Raw genomic sequence first — 25,289 nt, 5'->3', positions numbered from 1 at the left:
TGAAGGGAATCAAGGTGAATTGCATGAGACATAGAAAACAAGTGGGAAAGAAATCTAGTATAATTTGCCCTTTGTGTACCTTTATTATTTAGCGTTTGAGTACATGATTCCCCCAAATATCTTCCCATCTTAATTCATGTCTCTAAAGTAGACATTTATGTCTCACCTTGTCAAGAAGGGCAAACTCTAACATAAACATTTCCCAAAAATGCTTCCTGCTAAAACGTAAGCTCAGTCTGGCTAGAAATGCAGCTCACTTCATAAAGATTAATTGGTAGCTAATTTTGCATGCTGTTCTCTGAACTTCAGTGAAACCTGTCCATCAGGCATACAGGGAATGACAGAAAAGGTGACAACAGAAGATGAATGCTATGTCACTAACCTTCAAAGATGACCTGCCTTTTCTTTCAAATTCTTGATATCTTAAGACTTCATTAATTCCTCTCTCTTTGCCCTTGGTTCAACATTGTGCTATACCAAAACTCATGTAAAACAATGATCTAATGTAATAAAAATGGCTTTTTTCTTTCATGTAGATGCAAGCTAACTGGCATTTTTACAATCCACATATTTCCTTTGTCAATTTTTCATTCTGTATTGGAAGTAATTGATAGGCATTTCTGAAGGGATGAAGGTGTTTCTGTGTTCACTGTGATCCAAACTATTTTTAGACCTAGGGGCGTTTGTAAAACAATTTGTGCCAGCTGACCAAGGATCACTGTGGCAGAAAGCAGCAAACTTGCATAAGATGTCACTGCCTTATAGGTTGGCTTTGAAAACTAGGGGCTTACTCTATAGACTTATGAATCAAAGACATTGATAGATGTAGTATAAGATTACAATCATATTTTCCTTTTGACATTCACATTATAAAGCATGATGTATTGCAATTAATCTCAATTAGCTGATCACAATTAAAATTAATAATGTTTATTATTGCTGATAAACAATCATGACTCTCCTGTTCTCAAATGTGAAAGTAATTCTTGTAATTTTAATATAAATTTGCATATTATTATTAATTGATTTAATCTCATTGGATTTGGTTCATGGATCCAATTTATTAAAATATTGATAATGGGATAATGACTTGTCTCCCCATTTCATGTACACTAAAAACAACAATTCTTACAATGGTCTGCAAGCCCATCATGATCTGCCGCATGTTAACCGCCAAAATTCTTTTATATCTTCACCCTTGATCTTACCAGTGGTCCTGGCCACCTCACTGTCCTCTGGACATGCCAACAGGCTGCTGCCTTATGACCAAGACTCTAGTTAATTTCTTGGCTTGGAAAGATAGCCCTCCATGTATCCATTCATCAGCTCATTCAACTTCCTCAAGTCTTTACTGAAACTTCACATTCTCGATGAGACCTATTCAGTATTTCAAGCTGCCTCCCAGCTGCAACATTCCAAAACCCCTTACTCTTCTGTGTATTTTTGAAAGGATTTATTGAGATATAATTTACATAGTGTAGAGTGCACACATTAATGTCTACAAGTCAGTGGCTTTTAGTATATGCACAGATAAGTGGAGCCATCATCACAATGAATTTTAGAGCATTTTCATCACTTCAAAAAGAAACCCCACCTTCTCTAGCTGTTAACCTCCTATGCACCCATCCCCTACTCAATCCTAAGCAACCACAAAACTGTTTTCTGTCTCTATAGATTTTTCTATTCTGTTTTCATCTAAATAGAATCATACAATAGGTGGCCTTTTCTGCCTGGCTTCTTTCAGTTGGCACAATGCTATCAAGGTTCATGTACGTATTGGTACTTTATTTCTTTTTATAACTGTATAACATTCAATTTCATGGATATAACATTTTGTTTATCCAATAATATTTTTATTGACATTTGAGTTGTGTTCAGCCTTTGGCTATTTTAAATACTGCGGCTAAAAATACTTGTGTACAATTTGTGTTTGAACACCTCTTTCCAATAATCTGGGTGTATACCGAGGAATAAATTTCTGGGTCATATGACAATTCTATGTTTAATATATTTAGAAGCCATCAAATTATTTTCCAAAGTGGCCAGTTCTAGCCATAGAGTATCTAACTGTGGTTTTGATTTGTAGTTGCCTGGTGAGTGATGCTATTGAGTATCTTTTTATGGGATTATTGACCATCTTTTTATGGGATTATTGACCGTTCGTGTATCTTCTTGGGAAACACATCTATTCCTATCATTTATCAGTTTTGAGTTGGGATATTTGTTACTGAGTTAAAGCAATTTTTCTATACTCAAGATACATATATATACAGATATATAGATACGTGTTTTTCAAATATCTTCTCACAATTTTTGAGCTGCCTTTTGACTTGCTTGGTTGTCCTTTGAAACACCAATGTCTTTAATTTTTAAGAAATTTTAAATATCTAATTTTTATTTTGTTGCTCATGTTTTTGGTGTTACAGCTATTTCTTTGCTAGATCCAAAATCCTGAAGATTTTCCCATATGCTTTATTCTAGCTCTTGCATGTGTGTCTTTAATTCATTTGAGTTAATATTTTTGTATGCTTTGGGGTAAGCGTTCGAATTTATTATTTTGCAAGTGGTGATCCATGTGTACGTTGTTGACCCAGTTTGTTCGAAGACTGTCTCTTCCTTATTGAATTGCACAAGGCACCACTGTAAGAATCCATTGACTATAGACACATAGTTTTACATATGGACTCTCAATTCTCTTCCATCAATCTATATATTTTTCCTTCATCAGTATTTTGTTGTCTTGATTACTGATACTTTGCAGGAAGGTTTGGAGCATGGGGGTGTGAATTATCCTAATATGTTTTCTTTTTTCAAGATTATTTTGGCTATTTTGAGTCCTTTACAATTCCATGTGTATTTTAGAATCAGCTTGTCAGATTCTAGACAGAAGTCTGTTGGGATACTTGCAGGGATTTCAACAAATCTGTAGTTCAAATTGTAAAGTACTACAATATTAAATCTTCCAATTCATGGCTGTAAGATATTTGCTAATTATTTAGATATTCTTTAAACAATAATTTTTAATTTTCAGAGTAAACTCTTGTATCACCTTTTCCAAATTAATTATTATTTCTTTTTTTGATGCTATTTTAAATTGAATTGTTTTCTTAATTTCATTTTGGAGTTTTCATTGTAGATGTGTGCAATTGATTTTTATACATTTATCTTGTATGCTGTAATATTGCTGAAATAATTTACTAGTTCTATCGTTCAGTGGATTCCTTAAAATTTTCTATATACAAGAATGTTATTTTCTTTTTTTTTTTTGGTGGGGTTATGAAATTTTTTTATTATGGTGGTGGTCACATGACTATATATAGATTATAGCTTCCCAAATCATCAAACTGTAGAGTTAAAAAGAATAAATTTTATTTTATCTAAAGTATACTGAAATAAAACTGTAGAAAAATATACCATACGCATAATATCACACACACATATCACATATATCTATTTTACAGTCGACTTTGATTTATCACAAGAAAACGAGGATAATTTAACACTAAACAAATTCAACATTATAAATCATTGCATTGAGAGATTAAAGAATATTAGCATCTCAATAGATATAGGAAAAAGTAACCGATAAAATTCAACAATGATTTACAATAATCTTGTTTGGTAAACTATGCATAAAAAAGAGTTTCGTTATCCTCAGAAAACACATCTAACAAAAACCTAGGATAAACAACATTTTAAATCATACAACTTCAGAAGCATTGAAATTAATGAACAAGTAAATGATATCATTGATTTCTACTTTAATATAACTTTCTTTTTTTTATTATACTTTAAGTTTTAGGGTACATGTGCACATTGTGCAGGTTAGTTACATATGTATACATGTGCCATGTTGGTGCGCTGCACCCACTAACTCGTCACCTAGCATTAGGTATATCTCCCAATGCTATCCCTCCCCCCTCCCCCCACCCCACCACAGTCCCCAGAGTGTGATATTCCCCTTCCTGTGTCCATGTGATCTCATTGTTCAATTCCCACCTATGAGTGAGAATATGCGGTGTTTGGTTTTTTGTTCTTGCTATAGTTTACTGAGAATGATGATTTCCTATTTCATCCATGTCCCTACAAAGGACACGAACCCATCATTTTTTATGGCTGCATAGTATTCCATGGTGTATATGTGCCACATTTTCTTAATCCAGTCTATCATTGTTGGACATTTGGGTTGGTTCCAAGTCTTTGCTATTGTGAATAATGCCACAATAAACATACGTGTGCATGTGTCTTTATAGCAGCATGATTTATAGTCATTTGGGTATATACCCAGTAATGGGATGGCTGTGTCAAATGGTATGTCTAGTTCTAGATCTCTGAGGAATCGCCACACTGACTTCCACAATGGTTGAAATAGTTTACAGTCCCACCAACAGCGTAAAAGTATTCCTATTTCTCCACATCCTCTCCAGCACCTGTTGTTTCCTGATTTTTTAATGATTGCCATTCTAACTGATGTGAGATGGTATCTCATTGTGGTTTTGATTTGCATTTCTCTGATGGCCAGTGATGATGAGCATTTTTTCATGTGTTGTTTGGCTGCATAAATGTCTTCTTTTGAGAAGTGTCTGTTCATGTCCTTTGCCCACTTTTTGATGGGGTTGTTTGTTTTTTTCTTGTCAATTTGTTTGAGTTCATTGTAGATTCTGGATATTAGCCCTTTGTCAGATGAGTAGGTTGCGAAAATTTTCTCCCATTTTGTAGGTTGCGTGTTCACTCTGATGGTAGTTTCTTTTGCTGTGCAGAAGCTCTTTAGTTTAATTAGATCCCATTTGTCAATTTTGTCTTTTGTTGCCATTGCTTTTGGTGTTTTGGACATGAAGTCCTTGCCCATGACTATGTCCTGAATGGTAATGCCTAGGTTTTCTTCTAGGGTTTTTATGGTTTTAGGTCTAACATTTAAATCTTTAATCCATCTTGAATTGATTTTTATATAAGGTGTAAGGAAGGGATCCAGTTTCAGCTTTCTACATATGGCTAGTCAGTTTTCCCAGCACCATTTATTAAATAGGGAATCCTTTCCCCATTGCTTGTTTTTGTCAGGTTTGTCAAAGATCAGATAGTTGTAGATATGCGGCGTTATTTCTGAGGGCTCTGTTCTGTTCCATTGATCTATATGTCTGTTTTGGTACCAGTACCATGCTGTTTTGGTTACCGTAGCCTTGTAGTTTAGTTTGAAGTCAGGTAGTGTGATGCCTCCAGCTTTGTTCTTTTCGCTTAGGATTGACTTGGTGGTGCGGGCTCTTTTTTGGTTCCATATAAACTTTAAAGTAGTTTTTTCCAATTCTGTGAAGAAAGTCATTGGTAGCTTGATGGGGATGGCATTGAATCTGTAAATTACCTTGGGCAGTATGGCCATTTTCACGATATTGATTCTTCCTACTCATGAGCATGGAATGTTCTTCCATTTGTTTGTATCCTCTTTTATTTCCTTGAGCAATGGTTTGTAGTTCTCCTTGAAGAGGTCCTTCACATCCCTTGTAAGTTGGATTCCTAGGTATTTTATTCTCTTTGAAGCAATTGTGAATGGGAGTTCACTCATGATTTGGCTCTCTGTTTGTCTGTTGTTGGTGTATAAGAATGCTTGTGATTTTTGTACATTGATTTTGTATCCTGAGACTTTGCTGAAGTTGCTTATGAGCTTAAGAAGATTTTGGGCTGAGACAATGGGGTTTTCTAGATATACAATCATGTCGTCTGCAAACAGGGACAATTTGACTTCCTCTTTTCCTAATGGAATACCCTTTATTTCCTTCTCCTGCCTAATTGCCCTGGCCAGAACTTCCAACACTATGTTGAATAGGAGTGGTGAGAGAGGGCATCCCTGTCTTGTGCCAGTTTTGAAAGGGAATGCTTCCAGTTTTTGCCCATTCAGTATGATATTGGCTGTGGGTTTGTCATAGATAGCTCTTATTATTTTGAAATACGTCCCAACAATACCTAGTTTATTAAGAGGTTTTAGCATGAAGGGTTGTTGAATTTTGTCAAAGGCTTTTTCTGCATCTATTGAGATAATCATGTGGTTTTTGTCTTTGGATCTGTTTATATGCTGGATTACATTTATTGATTTGCGTATATTGAACCAGCCTTGCATCCCAGGGATGAAGCCCACTTGATCTTGGTGGATAAGCTTTTTGATGTGCTGCTGTATTCGTTTTGCCAGTATTTTATTGAGGATTTTTGCATCAATGTTCATCAAGGATATTCGCCTAAAATTCTCTTTTTTGGTTGTGTCTCTGCCTGGCTTTGGTATCAGAATGATGCTGGCCTCATAAAATGAGTTAGGGAGGATTCCCTCTTTTTCTATTGATTGGAATAGTTTCAGAAGGAATGGTAGCAGTTCCTCCTTGTACCTCTGGTAGAATTCAGCTGTGAATCCATCTGGTCCTGGACTCTTTTTGGTTGGTAAGCTATTGATTATTGCCACAATTTCAGCTCCTGTTATTGGTCTATTCAGAGATTCAACTTCTTCCTGGTTGTCTTGGGAGAGTGTATGTGTCGAGGAATTTATCCATTTCTTCTAGATTTTCTAGTTTATTTGCGTAGAGGTGTTTGTATTATTCTCTGATGGTAGTTTGTATTTCTGTGGGATCGGTGGTGATATCCCCTTTATCATTTTTTATTGTGTCTATTTGATTGTTGTCTCTTTTTTTCTTTATTAGTCTTGCTAGAGGTCTATCAATTTTGTTGATCCTTTCAAAAAACCAGCTCCTGGATTCATTGATTTTTTGAAGGGATTTTTGTGTCTCTATTTCCTTCAGTTCTGCTCTCATTTTAGTTATTTCTTGCCTTCTGCTAGCTTTTGAATGTGTTTGCTCTTGCTTTTCTAGTTCTTTTAATTGTGATGTTAGGGTGTCAATTTTGGATCTTTCCTGCTTTCTCTTGTGGGCATTTAGTGCTATAAATTTCCCTCTACACACTGCTTTGAATGCGTCCCAGAGAATGTTATTTTCAAATAAAGTTTTATTTCTTCCTGTTCAATATGGGTGACTCTTATTTTTTTAGTTGCCGATTTGTCCTGCATACAATCTTTAGTACAGTGTTGACTAGAAGAGGTCAAAGTATATATCCTATTCTCATCTCTGACCAAAGCAGGAAAGCATCCTTTACCATTAAGTTGCATGCTTGCTGTTGGCTTTTCACAGGTGCCATGTATCTGGTGTAGAAAGTTCTCTATTCCTGGTTCATTGAGTTTTTATTTTTATTTTTAATCATTAAAGCATTTGGATTTCGTGAAATGTCTTTTCCGAATCTATCGAGATGATCATGCAATTCTCGTTTCTTATTCTATGTATAAGATGTAGTACCTTAATGGATTTTGGGCTGTTAAACCAACCTGAGATTACTTGTATAAATTTCACTTTGTCATAGTGTATAATTCTTTTATATGTTGCTAGATCTGATTTGTTAGTATTTTTTAAGGAATTTTGCATTTATACTTATAGTAGTTTTATTTTTCTATGCTATTTGGACTAATTTTTGTATCAAGGTAACACTGGCCCCACAGAATAAATTGGGAAGTGAATATTTCCCTTTTTTAAAAAAGCTAGTCAAGAATTAATATCAATTATTCGACACTAACAAATATTATTATTATAAATTATTAATTTCTCTAATTTTTATTTTCTTCCTTCTGCTTGCTTTAGGTTTAGTTTGCTATTCTTTCCAGTGCCTTAATGTGGAAGGTCATCTTATCTCATCCTTTCATTTGTCTTTTCATTTTCTGAATAGTGTCTTTTTAGCATCAGGTGAGCTCCCCAGGTTGGTAGTACTCCATGTTTATTGCTGTACAACAATGACAGGTAATATGTCCTGAAGACAATGGAAACTTAACATTCAAAATCTCCTAGATTCCACCTTATATGATATGTCTCTTCAATTGCTCGTAATTTCTACCCTTTCTCTATTATAAACCATGAGTACAATGGCATTCAATGAGTTCTGTGAGTCTTTCTAGTAAATTCTTGAAACTGAGGGTGTTCAGGGGAAACCCCTGAACTGGCAGTTGGTGTCAGAAGTGAGAATCGTCTTATATGGCCTCTTCCTTTGAACTTTGCAGCTGGACGCAAACTCTGCACAATTTGGGCCAGAAGTCTCGTGTTGACTTTGCAGCCTAAAGTATCTTGTAGTTTGTCTAACCCTCAATAAATTTGCTTTCATCAAATATTGTATTTGTTACCCCAAAATTACCATCACGTTTTTTTTCCTCCAAATAACTAACATTGGGAGAAATAGCCAGCTGAGTCTGTAACTCAACAGAAACAAGTGATCCATATACCATATACCATATAAGTGGCCATTTCATTTTGCCTTCTTCCACCAAATCCTAGCAACCTCAACTATTGCCATGAGCCACTGTAGGCCTACCAGCTACAAACAAACAAGTATCTTTTAAAAACACTTCATACTCCCATTTGATAAATTTCCCAGCAAAGAGATGCCTTCTTTAACTCTATGCAAGTGGCTCATATTCACGAAGTCTGTAGATATTATTAATGTAGTGTGAGAAAATCATCCCAGCGATGCCAGCACATTCTCCTTCCCATGATCTGCTTAGTTTGCAAACATATTCAGGCCATGGGTGAGTGATTTGTATTTCTCCGTACAACAATTTTATGGAGGGCATTGAAACTTACATTGAGCATTTTAGTACAGTCACACATCACTGAATGATAGGGATAAGTTCTAACAGATGTATCCATAGGCAATTTCATCATTTTGCAAACATCACAGAGAATATTACAAACACCTAGATTGTACAGCCTACCACGTCTAGGTTATATGGTAGAGCCTCTCTCTCCCAGGCTACAAACCTGTGTACTACATTACTGTACTGAATACTGCAGGCAATAAGAACACAGTGGTAAGAGGTTATGTATCTAAACATACTTAAACGTAGAAAAGTGTGTAAAAATATGTATTATAATCTCATGGGACCACTTTTGTATATGTAATCCGTCTTTGACTGAAATGTTATTATGCATGACATGACTCTATTTCAAAAATAAAATAACACATTGTAAAAAATGTACACAGGTATCAAACATATTAATATTGTAAAAATAAAAATATTTATTCAGTGTTAGAATTTGTAATGATCACAAAATGTTCACAGCTTATATTTTAGTACAGTTTCAAATGCCTAGTGCAATTACTATTTATTTCTGTGGGTATTTTAAACATGTATACAATAAATATTTTTCAGGTTCAACAATATATATCAATCCAACTGGCTCTTATAAATATTAGTTAAAATAAATTAGTAAATTCATATATATATACACACGTGTATCAGTCTGTATGCATGTATGTGTGTGTAAATGTAACTGTATGTGTGTGTAAATGTAACTGGATGCATCCTAATATTTACCCTTACCTACAAGATTTCCAAGATTCATTTATTATCTTTAGATGATGTGCATTTAAAGATTTACCAAATAAAACTGTAATCGTGGAAAATATCAAGATGTTATTAAATTCATCTTGTTCAAATAATTGTTTCTTTAAATTTATGTTTCTTGCAAAACTTGCGGTAATGCTCATGCACAAAATAATGTTCTAAATAAAAAATAAAAACATTTTCTCAGTCATTAATTCTTCATAATTATTTCTCCCCAATAATTAATGTGAATTAATTCTTAATTCTTAATTATAGAATAATGTTGCCCTTCAGAGTTCTGAATCTTTTGCATGTTGTATACATTTCAGTAACTAGAACAGCTTCTGGAATATTGGCATTAATTAACGTCCCTCAGCAATTAATGATTTCAAAGAAATTAAATACCTTTCATATTCTGAATCACAAGGGTACTTTGGCATCTAATTTAATCAAGCTCTTTGTATCATCATCTACACTTTAATTACTTAACAAACATTTCTCTGTGTGAGAAAGATTGAGCAGGTTATTGTGCTTTTTTAAGATGCAACTTTTGCTTAATCTAGAGTTAGACAATGCTCTCTATAAGGGACAAAGAGAAAAATGAAAGAGCAATACAGATGTGACAGGCATGGAAAAAGACAATACATTTATAAAACAAATAGGGCCACAGATGATGATAATGGGGATCAAATCTTGAGATACTGACTCAGTTTATAACCGCAGTGTACAATAGAGCAAATCATTTGTTAATTTTTTTACAAATGGAATTTAATTTAATTAAGATGAATACAGTGTTTTAAACAAGGCAGGTCATCTTAAAATAAAGTAGTGGAATAAAGTGATAAAACCAATGTAAAAATCATAAACACTTTATAAAGAATTTTTGTCTTGTAATTTAATATTTTTCTTTATTTAAAATCACCCAAATCAAAATAATTTTATTTTAATTAACAAATAATCATCAGAAGTTAACTAATTTTTACCTTATAATACTAGGTTTAAAAATTCTTATCTATATTTTTAATCATATATGCTTATACATAAAATAGACATAGGGTATATGTTTACATGTTCACAGTATTATAGTGTAATTGTTCCTATGGATGTGGTTTTTCAATAGAGTTAATAAGTACTTTTAAAAAGTTTCAATTTCAATGATATATATGTTTGATTTTTCTTTGACAAAGCATACATATATTGATAGGTAATAATAAGAAAATCTTCTAAAGACATTACAGGAACATGAATAAGTAATTAAATCCTCAATAATTTGTAATGTTTTATGTAAGCGGAACACATTTAACTGAAAATTGCTTTTATATAATACTCAAACGAGACTAAAAACATATTAACTATCGGAGTAAGTCTTCAAATTGATAATCTGAACTATATAAGAGGAGAAACTTCAAGCACTCAAATATTTGAAATGCTACAATACATTTATATAAACTATTATTTAACAATTTCTGTTTGCAGAGTGCAATACAGTAATCAATATAAATGACATCTCAGTCGTTCTATAGCTTTGACCACATTTACTTCCTAATTTTAATTATTAATATGTTGGAGCAGTGCATACAACTAGATTCCGATCTTCCATTTTAATGATTAAAAATATGTCCTTTGAGACAGCATTAAAGAGCACCTTGTATAAATTCAATGCCAAGAGACAAGATATTCTTGATTCTGAAATCTTGTTCCTTTATACAGCAATGTAATTAATAATAAGAAGAAAGCAGGACATAGATATGGAGTCTATTTTAATCAAAAATTGTCTATAGATTTTGATGATAAAATTTAAAAATCGACTATATTTAGATAGTCACAAAATCTAGGTTGTGGGAACATATTTGGTCAATAAAACACCCCTACCAAATGCTGACAAGAAAAAAAGTTAGGTACCACCTTTCTTCTCTGCAGATGGCCTGAGATGGGTTAATTTGAAAGAATGCTTCCAAACCTGAGGTGACCCCTGAGAACAGCATAATCCACTGCTGTCTCCTACATTCAGTTTCTCAGTCTGTGCTCTTTTAATTTTGGGTGGAGGGAAGCCAGTCCTTTAAAGCGATCTTCAGCATGATGGCAGAGCCAAGGAGTGTGGACGGGTGGCACGGTGTCTGACTTTGTTCCAGCAGCCACTTGGGCTTTCTCTGGGTCTTCTCTGCCCTAGGGATAGCACTACTATTGAAAACCTGTCTTTGTGACATTCTCTATGCCAGGAACTCCCAACATATTTTCCTTGAAACTGATTAAATGAATAAAAATAAACCAAGAGGTGTGCTGTTTGTTTCTGTTTCCTCCTTTCTGCAGGCCTTCTTGATCATCTAATATTTTTAAATACATTGTCGATCACCAAAAGGAGCATAAGGGCTTTATTGGTTTGTAGCAGATGTATTAATGGCCCAGCCCCTATTCCTTACCTGTAGCTGCTGGGAAGAAAACCATTCTTAACACTCTACAAGGTCTCATCTCCAGAATTTGCACCAGTTTCTAGCTGAGGACTTTCTCTAGCAGCACGGAAGCTTGTTACTGGGCATGAAGTGGGAAGAAAAGGTGAGGGTAACTAAGAAGAATCTCCCTGGATTCAGTGATGTAACTCTGAGGCATGCTCCACATAGCTTCCCATAAAATTAAGCCCAGATATCTAACACAGGAACTTACCTCTTAACACATGTGGTATTGGCTTTTCTAACTTTCCTGTTTTATTTTGTTCTCTTTTCCTTGTCTCACTTTCGCTGTGTTCTCACTCCTGCTTTAAGAATACCCAAGCAAATACGTTCATTTATTTTTTTAGACTCTCAGAACACAGTTGATAGTTGAACTTCTAATCTATGATAATCAGCTTGGATGCTATACTGACAGGAAGATGGTGAACTCACAATGTCTAATTAAGATACAATTTAAAAAATATAATGAATCATGTCCAAAGATTTAAAAAGTCTAAGCGGCAGTGTCACAATTTCTTCTTTTTAGTTTACATGGTTTCTTAAATGCCTACAATTATTTTAAAGGAAGCCTTGAGTCTAGGAAAAATTGAGACATATGGAATAAATTACTAACTCCTTTCTCCCTGAAATCCATTAGATGTTTGATGATTTTTCACATATATTTCTGAATTGAAAAGCTAGTTGGGAATTATTTTTATAAGCATATCCTTATGTAATATTTTGTTTCTAACAGTGAATTGAAGGTTTAAAGATTAAATTATTCTATCCAGAGAATAAAAAGCAATTATTTCACAAGGAGAACATGTGTATGTTGACACGACATTTTAAAATCTAGATTTTAAAATAGGTCCCATATAATTTTGAGTCAATTAGAATATGTTTGTATCAGTCTGTCTACAGTTTTACACCTGTCAAAAGGTACTTGAACTAAAAGAAGTACCTTGAACAATTTTGAAATTTATTATTCCTCTGAAACTAATTAAAAGAATTATGGTAGAGTGAAATTCTGATTGGCATAATTTGGGAGAGAAATTATTCCTTGGAGATCAACCTCTGACAAGATAGTTTATGATGACATTGAGACTTTTTGATTTACAAAATTTGTTATATAAAAAATACTAAGAAGATGACAGATAATACACAGACTTTAATTAAAATTGTACTAAAATTAAATGTCTAAATAAATTACAAGGGTACATGGTACCTCTAAATGTATGTTTATATATTTTATTTGTGCATTTTATTCCTAGAGTTGCTTTTGCTTTAGTTTGTAAAACGTTCTTATTTTTATGATAATGTAGTATATACTAAATAAAGAAAAATCAGGAAATAGAAAATGAAGAAGAAAACATTAGCTATTGTCAACCAAATAAAAATTGTGCAATCTCTAAGTACACGAACGATGTATTATTTGTACAGCATGTACAATGTTTATGCTTCACAGGGTGAGGTACAGACTGCAAAACATTGAACCTGGGACAAATAAGAAAGTAAGGAATTTTTCACAATATATTAATATTATAGAAAATGTTGAACTTAACAGTTAAGATACAAGTAGTGAAAAATGATAGTATTTAAGGAGATCTACAAAATTTAATCTATATCAGTAATGTGTGAGAAGTATTAGAATAATGCTTGTATTTCTGGATTGGCATCGATTTCTATTGAGACTGGAAACATAATAGAAGTGAGCAAAAAAGAATTTAGATTGTGGATACTTGAGTTTTATACCTAGGAGTTCGAGAAATACATTTTGTTAATATCAAAGCAGTTGGCACAAGAGTGTACAAAATTCCCTAATTGTGTCTATGTGGAGAAGACATAGACAAACAGAGAATAGCAAAACAGAAATAGCAAAAAAGCACAAATAAATTTTACCTGTATTTTTACGTAAAAGGCAATTAGAGTAGGAAAACATGAAATTTGTGTTTTATCAAAATTTTTCTCTTTCTTATGGTATAGTTGATTATATTACTGGAAAAAAAATTGAAGCATTGGTATGTTCACACACAAAAAAGTAAAATACAAGGTCAAAACCATGGGAATGCAGGGAGCAGACAAAATACACCTAAACACTGAAACTGATTTTGTCCTATGGACATGTAGCAAAATGAATGAGTTCAGATTCCTACTGTCATACATCACATAGGACAGTAAAGAAATACATAGGTTTTCCCAAGATAGGGCATCACACAGGAGGTCTTCCCTAAAGCTAGCACCAAAATTTATATCCTCAGTATAAAGAAGAATCAGAGGTAAATTAGTCCCATTTCACATTCCCTGGAAATGGCAAATAAAAATGACTTGAGATTGGACAGATTTAAAGAAACTCAATCCTTAATGATTTACAGCAATTAATTTAAAAATGGTTTAAATGTGCTGTCCAAACATACGTCCAAACACCTTTAGGCCAAGAATTAATATAATGTGGTCCCAGAATGGTGGTGCCTTTAGTAGACTCACAAAAAATTCAAATTCTCTTTGGCAAATTTTCTTCTTACTAATATGCAAAAGTGCACAATAATAATTTTCAGAGAAAAATAAATCTTTGTCATTCAAAGGCATCTAAGTACGCAAGGAAATGATTTTCCACCATTTGAAAGGAAAGCAGAAAAAGAGTACTAACAGATCCACAAAGGTTCATTAGTAGAAATATCACCGTTAGATTATAAAGCACATTTGCTTTCAAAAAATTTAAAAAACATGAACATATTTTTAGGAGACTAAAAAATTGACGTAGCAAATTTGAAAAGTAGTTTGTATATAGTATTTTAAATTAAAAACTCAAAAATGAACTCATCAGATTAGACATGGCCATGGTGAGAGTTCATAAATATTTCAGAATGCATTACAGAAAATTTTTAGAAATGCAAAATGTGGACAGAATCATGAAGAGACATGGAAGATACAGTGAGAAAGTGTAGCATGTGTTTAGTGAGTGTTCTCATAGAGGAAGGGAACTGGGAAGGGACAATATGTGATGGTATTTTGGCTGAAAGTTCTCTAGACTTTTGTAAGACACTAATCCGCATATTCAAAAATTCTATGCATGATAAGCAAGCTACAATGGAGATAAACCTACATCTACATATCTCCTAGAGAAATAGTAAACAATCAGGAAGGGAAAAATATTTCAAGTAGCACTAGAAAAATCAAATTACCTTTAATCATATTGAAATCGGAAAGCATGAAAGGTAAAATAAACAATATTATTTGTTAAGAATAATAATGCCATTCTGAAATTCTCAACCAAGAAAAATATTCATCAACCTATGGCTAAATCACATATTTAGAGACAAAAAACAAAACGCCACCCGCAGAATTCCACTAAAGAAACTAAAAAGAAACTCTGAAAACATGCTTCAGAAAGATTGAAGTTCTGAAATCAAAGAATGAACACAGAGCAAAATATATTGTAAACATAGAGATAGATGCAAATAAAACATTAGGTGTTGAAACAAAAAGATATTTAAAATTAGATAAGCACTGCAATATGTATGTTAGGAAGCAAATTATTAGGGCTGAAGTATTCAAAGACCCCTTAATTGTCTGACAAGAGCAGAAAGGTATGACTTTGCTACTCTTTTTTTTTTTTTTTTTTTTTTTGAGAAGGAGTCTCACTCACTCTTTCTCCCAGGCTGGAGTGCGGTGGCGCCATCTCCACTCACTGCAACCTCTGCCTCCCAGGCTCAAGCAATTCTCCTGCCTCAGCCTCCTGAGTAGCAGGGATTACAGCCGCGTGCCACCATGCCTGGCTAATTTTTGTATTTTTAGTAGAGACGGGGTTTCACCATGTTGGTCAGGCTAGTCGCCAACTCCTAACCTCGTGATCCACACCTCGGCCTCCCGAAGTGTTGAGATTACAGGCGTGAGCCACTGCGCACGGCCAACTTTGGAACTTTAAAAAATTGACTGGACATTATGCATTTCTCTGTTGTATCTATGAAAACAATAAAAATCAAAGTCATAATTTTAAAACAAGAAGACAGAAACTGACAGGAGAAAATGAGACATTATATATATATACACACAACAAATTAATAATACAAATTAAGTATAAATGATCAAAGATTAACTTAAACCTAAGTAGACAATGTTTTTGTTAAAATACAAAGATTAGCAAAATTTAAAACATCCGTCTCTATCATAGTTACAAGAGAGGCAACTAATATATAAATTTACAGGAACTTTGAAGTTCAAACAATACAGATACTGTGTATATATGATATACATACAAACATACTACGTGAATATAATTTTTTAAAAAGTTGCTATGTAGACAAAATAGAATGTAAGTTAGAAACATTTATTAAAATAAGTTAGTCTAACCAGTGTGATAAAAGTTTTAAGTTATTAAGAAGATGTGATTACTTAAATGTGCATTAGCCTGATACATACATATATATATACACACAAACCACACACTCTCTCTCACACACACAGACACACACGTATTTAGAGAGAGAGTCAAATTATATGAAGCAAAAATATCAGAAAGTAAGTAGAAATGGATAAGCCCCCAAATATTATAGACATTTCAAACACACATCTTTCAGTAATAGATAAAAGAAAAAATTAAAAGAGTAAGTTTTAAAAGAAGCTAGTGGATTTCAAAAAGGGCAAATATTATATAAGGATCATGAATATTGTAATTCATGTTATTTTCATGTTCATACAGAATAGTTACAAAAATTAACGTTTTCTAGACCATACCACCAATTCAAACAATTTTCACGGAAATAACGTGACACAGAATATATTTCCTAAACAAACAGCAATGAAGGCAGATATCAATACAAAAACGAAAGCTAGAAACATAAGTCTAATAATATTGGTTGGAAGCTATTTTAATGAATATTGAAATATTTTAAAGGTGAATAGTCAATACAAATAAACCAAACACTTTTGTAAGGCCACTAAGATGCATGTGTAATGTGTAATGCCTCCTTTTATAAGGAGTAAATCTGTAACATCACCTGGGCTATTTGACAACTGCAAAGTGAATGTGAGAAGGAGAGAAACAGTGAGAGAGAGAGAGATAAAACCAGTAAAATAAACATAAAGAATGAAGGAGATAGCCAGGCGCCATTGTTCAAGCCTGTAATCCCAGCACTTTGGGAGGCCGAGGCAGGTGGACCACCTGAGGTCAGGAGTTCGAGACCAGCCTGGTCTAACATGGTGAAACCCACTCTCTACTAAATATACAAAAATTAGCCTGGCATGGTGGCATGCATCTGTAATCCCAGCTACTCGGGAGGCTGAGGTGGGAGAATTGCTTGAACGTGGGGGGTGGAAGTTGCAGTGAGTAGAGATCATGCGACTGCACTCCAGCTTGGGCGACAGAGCAAGACTCCGTGTCAAAAAAAAAAAAAAAACCCGGAAATAGTACACGAAAAAGCAGAATTAAAGCAACTGCGTATATATTTAAAAATGCAAAAGCTCACTTTTTCAGAAAAATATTAAAATATTAAATCTAACAAATATCTAGGTAGACTGATGGAGAAAAATACAGAAAATGCACAAAAAACCAATTACCTGGAATGCGAACGTTACAAAACGTCAGCAGTTGTCGATTTTAAATAAGCAATGATTTTTGAGTTCAACCATGATGGGGTATATTGAAAAGAATCTCTCAGAAAAAAAGAAAAAGAAAACTGTTATAAAGCTATGTACAAAATGTTAAGCACCATTAAAGTCTTCCAAATCTACCAGTTATGGAGTTATTGGTCTTGGACTAACTCTCCTGAAAAGAAAAAAACAAAACAAAACAAAACAAAACAAAACCTAAAAACCTGGATAAAATGGCCTACCGTGGGCACTGGCAATGCATCCAAGCAGGTAGGACCTGGATGCTACATTCTCTTTGTCAGAACACAAAGCAATCATACACTCTTCTCACCCTCACTTTCACCTTTTAATCTTAGATCTACTATTAAATGTATTCAACATTACTATCAATCCTTTGGTCAAAATTTCTTTACTCACATTTTGCTTGATGCACTTGGATAGACTGTTCAAGAAAGTGTGAGTAGTGAATTCCTCAAACTCTTGCATATTTAAAATCACATTTTTGAACCTTGATGCTTGAAGTGTAGCTTGGGTAACAGATGGGCTTTTAGCCAATTTTGGCATGCAAGGGGTTGAGTTTATTAGGCATCAGCACCGCTGAAAATCGTGGGGATGCTGGCTTAATTTCAACACTCTTCTAAATACTTGAAAGATATTATATAAGTCTTTAATAAACTCCTGTGTCTCCAAATGGTTCACATTAACTCAATATCCATGATTAAACATCTATAAAATCAAGGCACTCTTATTTAGTGGAGACTTGCTGGCTACTCTATGAGAGGAGGTATTGTTATTGTGATCTCATCCTCTCATAAATGTGTATCATATCACTCATAACCAGCCCTTCATATTCTATTCCTATTTTGGTATTTTAAAATACGATATCTTTGAAACACTTGAATTCAAAGAGGGAATCTGAATAATTTTTAAAATGTCAATGAAATGCCATTTCTTCATGCTTCAACAACTAAAAATTGACTAAAGTGCTTCTCTTCAAACTTTCTGGAACATTTTTAATCTAAATTCTAAGAACAATCACAATAGGTTTTAACCACAAATGTGAGAATATTCTAAGTGTTAGGGTGGAACAATTTTCTAAATAATTTTATAGTAATTTTTTTCATCCTAGTGACAGTGTGCTAAATTTTTGTAAGCCAACTATTACTGTAGACATTTAAGTCAGGATTCTAAGAAGCTGTTCTAAAGTCCAAAATTTAGTTTCATATACACTGATATTATATATATATTTGCATAAAAAATTAATACATATGAGCCATGTTTCAAATAGTTGAGAGATTATTATATCAAAGATTCTTGATTATATAAAATGCCAATTACTTATAGGCAGACATGCTTTAAATAATTACAAAGGCAGTTGTGGTTGATTCTACTCTTGCTACTGGCATTTATATGGACATACTATTATGGTCTGAAGAATATTTAGGCAAATTTATCCCTCATATGATCAGAAGAACAATGCAAGATAGTTTATATCTGAAAGGAAAAAAATCTGTATATGGTTCTGAAAGCGTAAATCATTAACCACTTGGATAATAATTAGCATAAAAATACACAAACGTGCCCTCTTCCTAGCAGTAAGTACACAGTGACAACAGAATCAAAGCATGTGGCTATGCGCATGTTTATATTTCAAGACTCAGAGCACTCTATTCCTCTTCTCTGCCCTTTCTAGATGGCACAATTCCTCATGAATCTAAGTGCAGTCATAGGGTGGATTAGGGTGACCTGCCATTTGTATGCAACTGATCTCTATTTTGGAAGTAATTAATGTTAAAATATATTTTTAAAAGATATTTCAAATTTCAGGGCAAACTAGCATGGTTTCACCCCCTTTCTTTGTAATATTTTTTCTAAGGTTGGAAAAGTATGGTAGGCTTTAGTACGATTTTAAATAATAAGTTTTCAAAGTGAGACGCAAAATGGTGGTGCCAACACATTTCAAATCTGCTACATTTTGAATACACTTATTGGAGAAAAGACCTTCTCATCATTTTTCTCTTACAGCAAAGGAAATAACATGTACAGTTGACCCTTAAGCAACGCGGAGGTTGGGGTGCTGGCCCCCCTGCACAGTAGAAAATCCACTATAACTTTGACTCCCCCAAAACTTAACTACTAATAGCCTACTGTAAGCCTTACAAATAACACAGTCAATTAACACATATTTAATATATTATATGTCTTATATACTGTATTCTTAACCAGCATGCCAGAGAAAAGAAAAAAGAAAATCATAAGGAAAATATATTTACTAGTTATTAAATGGAAGTAGATGATCAAACAGGACTTCATCCTCATCCTTTTCATGGGCAGGGTGTGGATAAGGATGTAGAATTGTTGGTTTTGCTAAGTGGAGGTGAACAGTTCAAACCCCTGTGGTGCAAAGGCCAACTGTATAGCCATTGAATAGCAATTTATTTTTAGAAATCAACCTCACTAAAATGCTCTTAGAAGGATGCCAAGAAAAAAATGAATACGTATTTTTGGTTCATCTATTTCATCATTTCATTTCATTATTTCATTTCATTTCATTTCCTCATTTCATCATTTCCTTTCATCCTTTCATTTCATCATTTCATCATTTCATCTCATTTCCTCATTTCATCATTTCGCCTCATTTCCTCATTTCATCATTTCGTTTCATCATTTCATCATCTCATCATTTTATCATTTCATTTCATTCTTTCATTTCATTTCATCATTTCATCTCAACATTTCATTTCATTTCATCATTTCACTTCATCTCATCATTTCATTATTTCATCTCATGATTTCATTTCATCTCATCATTTCATCATTTCATTTCATTTCATTCTTTCATTTCATTTCATCTCAACATTTCATTTCATTTCACTTCATCTCATCATTTCATCTCATGATTTCATTTCATCTCATCGTTTGATTTCATCTCATCATTTCATCTTTTCATCTCATCATTTCATTTCATCATTTCATTTCATTTCATCTTTTCATCTCATTTCATTTCATAAATTCATCATTTCATCTCATTTCATTTCACTTCATTTCATTGTTTCATTTCATTTCATCATTTCATTTCATCACTTCATCTCAACATTTCATTTCTTCATTTCACTTCATCTCATTTCATCATTTCATCTCACGATTTCATCTCATTTCATCTCATCATTTCATTTCATCTTTTCATCTCATCATTTCATCATTTCATCTCATTTCATCATTTCATTTCATTTATTTCATCATTTCATCATTTCATTATTTGACTTCATGTCATCATTTCATATCATTTCATCATTTCATTCCATCATTTCATCATTTCACTTCATCATTTCACTTCATCATTTCATTTCCTCATTTCATCATTTCATTTCATCCTTTCATCATTTCATCCTTTCATTTCATTATTTCATTTCATCATTTCTTCTCATTGTTGCATTTCGTCATTTCATCATTTCACCATTTCCCTTCATCTCATCATTTCATCATCTCATGATTTCATTTCATCTCATCATTTCATCTCATTTCATCTCATCATTTCATTTCATTTCATCTTTTCATCTCCTCATTTCATTTGATCATTTCATTTCATCAATTCATCATTTCATCATTTCATTTCATTATTTCATCATTTAAACATTTCACTTCATTTCATCATTTCATATCATTTCTTCATTTCACCATTTGATCTTTTCATTTCATTTCATCATTTCACTTCATCATTTCATTTCATCATTTCATTTCCTCATTTCATTTCACCATTTCGTTTCATTTCATCATTTCATTTCATCATTCCATTTCATCATTTCATTACATTTCATCATTTCATTATTTCACTTCATCTCATCATTTCATCTTTCATTGCATTATTTCATTTCATCTCATCATTTCATTTCATCATTTCAATTCATCTCATCATTTCATCTCATGATTTCATTTCATCTCATCATTTCATCTTTTCATCTCATGATTTCATTTCATCTCATCATTTCATTTCATCTTTTCATCTCATGATTTCATTTCATCTCATCATTTCATTTCATCTTTTCATCTCCTCATTTCGTTTAATCATTTCGTTTCATTTCACCTTTTCATCTCATTTCATCACTTCATTTCATTTCATTATTTCATCATTTCATCATTCACTTCATTTCATCATTTCATTTCATTTCATCATTTCATATCATTTCCTCAATTCATCATTTCATCTTTTCATTTCATTTCACCATTTCATCATTTCATTTCATTATTTCATTTCATTTCATTTCACCATTTCATGTCATCATTTCATCATTTCATTTCATCATTCCATCATTTCATTTCATTCTTTCATCATTTCATCTCATATTTCATTTTTTCATTTCATCATTTCATTTCTTCATTTCATCATTTCATCATTTCATTTCATCATTTCATCATTTCATTTCATTTCAGTGATACATGTATTTAAGTGCTAATGCGATGCCCAGGAGACACCCTATTTCCCTTTGTAAAACACCTCCTTCAACAAAAGGCAACTTCTCATGGCTGGCTAAGTCTACAGGGATACCAGCCTCTCTTCAACCACCCAATTTCATTTAGAACCTCAAACAGCACCTCAGTTTCATAAAAACCTAAAACATAAACACAACACTTGGTTGTAAGTGAGCCAACAGTTTCTTGTCTCTTTCTCTGCTCAAGGCTTAAGGCCGTGTCTCCCCAACTACATTCAGTGGAAGAAAACATCCCCTGGACAAATAAGTTTGAGAATTGTTGTTGCAGGAATTCTCAGAACTTTCAAAACACAAATCCTCATCCGCAGGGATCTTCAGGAGGGAGATGGCTGATGCAGCACAACTTTCTTTCACAGGAGTATCTTGCAGAATACAGTATGAGATACAGAAAGGCTGCATTGAGTCTTTTTAATGGCCCGGGCCTTGGTGGGGGTGGGGTAGGAGCTCTCCAGATAGCATCTAATGAGTAGGAACATTCAGGTGGCTTTTTTTTTTTTTCCTTATTGGCAAAACTGTGTGTACACCATGAATGAAGCTGGTCTCCCTTATCCATATCAAAACTAAACCCAAATTAATTGGCTAAATTGGGACTCAACACCTCCAGGAGCCATGCGGCAGAAAGCCCCAACACACTTTAAATTAGCTTACCTCATCATAGTTGAAGAAAGCAAAATGCTTATGACCAGTATGCTGCTAATACAAGTCTACAGATAATGCTGTATGAAAAACTAGTTTTCCCAATCATAGCTGGCATAGTCCACATTTTGCATTACACTTCCCCCCTTTTTTAAAATTTTAAACACAGGTCTTTTTCTCTTCTTTTTTTAAATTTTAATTAAATTATACAAGACGGAGTCTCAGTATGTTGCCCAGGCTGGTCTTCAACTCCTGAGCTCAAGCGGTACATCTGTCTCCGCCTCCCAAAGTGCTGAGATTACAGGCCTGAGACACTGTGCCTGGCCTTAAACATAAATCTTAATTCATTCTTACAATTATTCTGAGGTTACAAAAATGGAAGGGGAAGAAAAATGGCAAGCAGGTAGGCTGACTTCGGCTTCATTATTTGGAAGGACAGTTTGCTCGGTTAAAACACACTACTGCCTATAAAGGCCAAGACAACAGAAAAATACAGACTTACATAAATAGATTTTATATGTGACAGCAGTTTGAATGGAGACTTTTTCAATGCAATGAGAAACAGCTGTGCTTGGGAATAAATGACAACGAATTTTTTTATCTCAACAGCTGTCCTGACAGCATGTCTCTACATCTCTACCTGCACTCTGGAATCAGGGAGAAAGCAAAACAGACGACAAGACACTAGATCAGCTGTGTCCAACCCTTTGACTACAAGGACTTTTCCGCCTATCTGTGGTGGTGGGTATCATGAAAATTATGCACAAACCTTTTTTTTTTTTTAAGCTCATCAGCTGTTGTTAGCATTAGTGTATTTTATGTGCGGCCCAGGAGCATTCTTCTTCCAATGTGGCCCTGAGAAGCCAAAAGACTGGACACCTGTGCACTAGATCAAAAGGCTACTCCTTCTGGAAGCAATTGTACAGAATTTCTGACATTATCTTGACATGAAAACCAATGGATAGTGGGACAGAATGCAAAATCTTCAAGAATTTTTCTTGTCTTTCTTTTTTTTTTTTTTGAGTCATGGTCTTGCTCTGTGGCCCAGGCTGGAGTACACTGGTGAGTTCACAGCTCAGTGCAGGATCAAGTGCTCCTCCCACCTCAGCCACAGTAGTAGCTGGGACTACAGATGCGCACAACCACTCCTGGCTAATATTTTATTTTTTGTAGAGATGGGGTCTCACTATATTGTCCAGGTTGGTCTCAAACTCCTTGACTCAAGGGATCCAGGACAGGATAACAGGTGGGAGCCACCACGCCTGGCCATGTGCATGAACTTTTAAGACAAACACAAGGCCCCACAAGAGTTAAGGTTTTCCCACCTAATTTCCAGGGGGATATTTTGGTGCAAGGCTGAGAAGCCCTTAAAAGTACACAGACAACTCCAAAGATTCAAGACAGTTCATTCAGGCTGAGCCAGCCCACTGGGCAGACTGACCTTCAAAAAAGGCCCACCCATGACATACACCAGATGGCTGTCCAAGAATCTCTTCAGTCCTCAGGGTCCCTAAGGTACTGGACAGAGCAAGGAAAGCAAACCCATTTGCTTCTTCCTGCAGGAAACCCCTTGAGGTCAAGACCCCACAATCACACGAGGATGGAGTGGCTCACCCTCAGTCAACAGGCCAGACTCAAGGTGGTATAATGTCTTAACCAAGGGTGCGGGCCTCCAGGTCTGACTCCCAACTCAGTTCTTCTTTAATAACCACACTTTGTTAATTCTCCTTAACAGGGGTTCCTGGCAAGTCAGTTCTCCCTCAGGCCTTCGGTTTCCTCACCTACAAGATGAGAGGGCTGGACCAGATGGAAATTCAGGGGGTAAGGGGATGTCCGCGCGCAGCCCACCCCCACCCCCACGGGACCCTGGAGCCTCCATCCCAGTTCCCACCACGCACCCGCTCCACAAATCCTGCCCAAGGTGAGGGCTGGTCCCGGGTCCTCTGGCTGCCGCATCAGCGAGTGCAGGAGGGAGGGGAAACCTCCAAGCGGGTGATGCGGGCTCAAGGATGCAACTCAGCCAGGAGTGAACTGGGGCCCCGAAGGAGGTGTCTGGGCTGCTCCTGGAGCCCAGCCCAGGTCCCCGAACCCTTTACCTCCAGGGTCCATATCTCCTGCTGGGTGAGGTCGTTGGACACAGCGCACTTGCTGCACAGCCCGCACAGGCTGCCAATGAAGATGACGATGAGCTTCTGGAGCTGCCCGCACTGCTGCAGCGCCTGGCTGGCTGCAGCCCCTGCGCCACCCTCCGCGGCCGCCGCATCACCCCAGCCACCTCCCTCCTTCTTCTCTCCCATCGCCTCCGCGCGCAGCGCCACTCTATGCAGGCCACAGGGGCCTAGGCAGGGAGCCTGGGGCGCCGGCGCCTAGGCAAGGAACCCCTGAGCCAGGAGAGCTGGACCAGGAGCGCCCCTCGGCACTGCCCTTGCCAGGACTCCAGTAGAGCTGGCAGCCGAGTCTGCTGCTCCCGCCCTCAGAGCCGCGGCGGCGGAGACAAAAATCCTAGGCAGCGAGGGCAAAAAGCTGCAGCGGCAAAAAGCGGCGGCGACGGGGGTTAAAAGTCACCTCAGCAAAAAGCCGCGGCAGCGGGGACAAAAAGCCGGGGAGACAAAAAGCCGCGGCAGCTGGGAGCAAAAAGCCGCGGCGGCGGGGGCAAAAAGCCGCGGAGGCGGGATCAAAAAGCAGTGGGAGCAAAAAACCATATAACGTCGCGGCGGCGGGGGGCAAAAAGCCGCGGCGGCGGGGTCAAAAAGC

At 35.3% G+C, this 25,289-nt stretch overlaps 1 protein-coding gene and 1 long non-coding RNA gene across 2 annotated transcripts in view; one reads left to right on the top strand and one right to left on the bottom strand.

Annotated features, from left to right (window-relative positions):
• The window catches only part of LOC117981721 (uncharacterized), a 215,765-nt gene extending 192,495 nt beyond the window's left edge, over positions 1-23,270 (top strand). The window contains exon 4 of the mRNA XM_055091838.2: positions 23,145-23,270. The gene's annotated coding sequence lies outside the window, so the exon portion shown is untranslated. The remainder of the gene's footprint in view (positions 1-23,144) is intronic.
• LOC130540488 (uncharacterized) lies at positions 5,712-24,763 on the bottom strand. Its single transcript, XR_010109032.1, has 4 exons — positions 24,632-24,763; positions 22,548-24,332; positions 15,467-15,781; positions 5,712-12,143 (listed from the first exon to the last, which is right to left on the bottom strand). It is a non-coding gene; the product is annotated as an uncharacterized LOC130540488 (long non-coding RNA).
• Between the last annotated feature and the right edge of the window lie 526 nt (positions 24,764-25,289).

Source organism: Pan paniscus, chromosome 11, assembly GCF_029289425.2.
Source record: "Pan paniscus chromosome 11, NHGRI_mPanPan1-v2.0_pri, whole genome shotgun sequence".
Taxonomy (NCBI): Eukaryota; Metazoa; Chordata; class Mammalia; order Primates; family Hominidae; genus Pan; species Pan paniscus.
This window is presented reverse-complemented; position numbering and strand designations above follow the sequence as displayed.